Source organism: Bubalus bubalis, chromosome 15 (assembly GCF_019923935.1).
Source record: "Bubalus bubalis isolate 160015118507 breed Murrah chromosome 15, NDDB_SH_1, whole genome shotgun sequence".
Classification (NCBI taxonomy): domain Eukaryota; kingdom Metazoa; phylum Chordata; class Mammalia; order Artiodactyla; family Bovidae; genus Bubalus; species Bubalus bubalis.
The window spans coordinates 75,163,603-75,167,602 of NC_059171.1; positions in this window are offsets into that span (position 1 = coordinate 75,163,603).

Genomic DNA, 4,000 nt, shown 5'->3' on the forward strand with positions numbered 1-4,000 from the left:
GTCGAACACGACCGAAGCGACTTAGCACACACACACAGAAACGTTACCTTCCTGGTTTGCCATTAGGAATGCTTGCCATTCCTTGAAGACACCAGGGTGACCCTCACGTCCTTGCCTTCACTCATGCTACACCCTGCCCATCCTCCAGAGATTCTCCAAGTGTGACCTGTGTACCAAACCTCGGAAAGCCTTGGGGACTTTGCTGGGAGTCGAAAGCCTGAGCCCAAACCATTCCTGCTGCGTCTTTCTCTGGGGGCTGGTGCTGAGGAGCTGAGATTTTGGCAAACACGATGGAGGCTTCTTAGCAACCTAGGGATTTAGAACCGCTGACCGCCCTGTTCTCTCTGTGTAAGAACACCTGCTCATCCATCCTTCACGGATCGAGGTGTTGAAATAGAAACAGGGCTCCCTGTTGCTTTAGCTTTAGAAATGGCCAAAAGCATTTCTTGCTTCCTTATCAGCAAGCCCTAAAATATTTTACAGCTCAGCAACTGAATAACAAAGTGCTTTGAATCTCGGTGATTTGCCACATAGGTTCCTTTTAGTTAAAACCTGAGTCTCTTTGAGAAAGACACATTTCTGATGAACCTTTTGTTTTCTCAAGGAGGGAGCTCATGTCATCTACAACCATGGAGCATCACGTCCATGAGTGCTTTTTGAACATCTCTAGTGGATCCACTATGGCTTCCCAGGTGGCGAAGTGGTGAAGAATCCTGCCAGTGAAGGAGATGCAAGACACTGGAGTTTGATCCTTGGGTAGAGAAGATCCCCTGAAGAAGAAAATGGCAACCCGCTCCAGGATTCTTGCCTGGAGAATCCCATGGACAGAGGAGCCTGGTGGGCTACAGTTCATGGGGTTGCAGAGTTGGATGCAGCTGAACAACGGAGCGTGCCTGCAGTGGACTGACCCCCCTCCATCTCCTCATCTGTTACAGTTGGGATGCATCGGGGCGCCTTGACTTTCACCTGTGGACCTCTACACTCTCACACTTGGGGGGCAGCAAGTTTACTCTCTTTACTCCGGTATAGTAGCCCTCCCCCTTATCTGTGAAGATGCTTCCCAGACCCTCAGTATTCCTGAAACCGGGGATAACACTGAACGCTGTATGTAATACTATGCTTTTCCTATACATACACACCTATGATAAAGTTTAATTTATGTTAGACACAGGGAGAGATTAGCAATCACTATTCATAAAATAGCACAATTATAGCAATATATACTGTAACAAAATTTACGTGAATATGGTCTCTCAAAGTATTTTATAAGTACTCTGCTCACTCTTCTTTTTTTTATTTTTAAACTTTTAATTTTTGTCTTGGACTACAGCTGATTAACAACGCTGTGATAGTTTCAGGTGGACAGCGAAGGGACTCAGTCACACATACACATGCATCCATTCTCCCCCAAACCCCCCTCCCATCCAGGCTCTCACATAACACTGAGCAGAGTTCCCTGTCCTACACAGTAGGTCCTTGTTGGTTATCCATTTTAAATAGAGCAGTGTGGACATGTCTATCTCAGACTCCCTAACTATCCCTCCCCCTAATTCTTCCCCCGGCAACCACAAGTCGCTCTCAAAGTCTGTGAAACTCTTTCTGTTGTGTAAGTAAGTTCACTTGTATCATTTCTTTTCAGATTCCACATGTAAGGGATGTCATAGGATATCTCTTCTCTGTCTTACTTCAGTCAGTATGACAATCTCTAGGTCCATCCATGTTGCTGCAAATGGCATTACTTCATTCTTTTTAATTTACCCTTCTTCTTCCTGTGATGATGTGAGATGATAAAACGCCTGCGTGGTGGAAGTGAGGTGACTGACGTAGGTACTGTGATGTAGGGCGAGGCTGCTATGACCTTCTGACCATGTGTCGGAGGGAAGGTCATCTGTTCTAGGTGACCCTGGATCATGGAAGATGGCAAAGGTTGGACGTCAAGAGCAGATGATGCTGATGGATGGGGATCCAGGTGGGGTGGAGTGGAATGTGCAAGATTTCATCACGATACTCAGAATGGAGTGCAATTTAAAACTTATGAATTGTTTACTTCTGGAATTTTCCATTTGATATTTTATGACCTCATGAAACTAAAACCATGGAAAGTGAAACTGCAGGTTATCTGGGGGTGGCTGTATTCTTGGCACCTAGTCCAGTGCCTCCTGGGGGCTAAGAGCTCAATGGATGTTTGTTGAATCAAATACTCCGTGGAAGGAGACAGAATTGTGGCAAGTTCTGGCATAGCCCATGAGGGCAAATCCTTCCCTTGGCTCTGCATTCTCTGTTAATGTCCACCTCTTCATATTCACTCACACAGTGAGTTCTATTTTCTATTGTGGAGATTCATGCAGGGAAGTAGCATAATTGTGTCTAGGTTTTAGGTAACATCACTCTCTCTCTCTTTTGTAAATTAATTAATTTATTTTAATTATTCAGATATTAAAAAGAATGCATTTGAATCAGTTCTAATGAGGTGGGTGAAACTGGAGCCTATTAAACAGAGTGAAGTAAGTCAGAAAGAAAAACACCAATACAGTATAATAACACATATATATGGAATTTAGAAAGATGGTAATGATGACCCTATATGCGAGACAGCAAAAGAGACACAGATGTAAAGAACAGACTTTTGGACTCTGTGGGAGAAGGCGAGGGTGGGATGATTTGAGAGAATAGCATTGAAACATGTATATTACCATATCTGAAATAGATCGCCAGTCCAGCTTCAATGCATGAGACAGGGTGCTCAGGGCCGGGGCACTGGGGCAACCTTGAGGGATGGGATGGGGAGGGAGGTGGGAGGGAGTTCAGGATGAGGGACACATGTACACCCATGGCTGATTCATGTGAGTGTATGGCAAAACCCACTACAATATTGTAAAGTAATTAGGTAGCATGTCTTTGGGACATTGGAGGAAGGATGGGAAGGGGAAGACTACTGTCAGGGAGCTCCCCCTGGTGGATACTGCAATAGTCCAAGTTCCTGATGAAGAAGGTACAGAAGCAAGAGCTATTTTAGGTGATAAAAATGCTACATTTTTTTCAATGGTCCACTCTGTACCAGGCTCTTGTACCCCTGTTTCTGTTCTTCATAACATCCCTGAACTGTGTTCAACACTATATTTCCTCATAAAGAAGCAGAGGCTTCCAGATTTATCTACAAACCTGGAGCTAGTGAGAGCAGAGACAGTCTACTAATCTGGGGGCATCTGGCCTTAAAGCCCACGCACAATCCTATGAGCCTCCCGTCTGACATGGATGCTGATCGGATGGCCTCATCGTGCCTCTGAAAACTCCAGTGTACAAGGACAGAATAGTCACAGCTTTGCCAGGCATGTGGGTGCCAGGCCAGCTCACTGGAGGGCAAGAGGCAGGCTGCAGTGTAATCTATGCCACTGCTGTGGGAGAGGAGTGCCAGGGATGAGGTCTGTGATATTACCTACCCGGGACAGCAGCTGGGTGGAGGATCTCTCCCTGTCTGGTCTGCCCCTGTGAGCTGGAGTGGAACCTGGGAGTCTTGTACCCTGAAAACAGTGCAGATTTCTACAAAACATAGAGAAGAGATGAGCTGGAGCTTCTTTTTAAAAAAAAAAAAAAATTCTTTTTCAGTGGTAATCACATGGTGGTTTTGTTGAGATTCTTTAATATTGGAAAGTATTTCAACATATACAGATTAATCCTAAAGCACAGTCATATTACATGAAGTTTAAAATTGAGATATAATTCCTATAGCACAAAATTTGCCCTTTTCAGGGTACAATTTAGTGATTATTTTAGTAGACTCACAAAGTCACACAACCATCACTACCACTTAATTCCAGGAGAGTTTCATCATCTCAGAAAGAAATTCCATATACTTTTTTCTTTTTAAATTGTATTCTTATTTATTTGGCTGCACTGGTCTTAGTTGTGGCATATGGGATCTAGTTCCCTGACCAGGGATGGAACTCGGGACTCTTGCTTTGGGAGGGCGGAGTCTTAGTCACTGGACCACCAGGGAAGT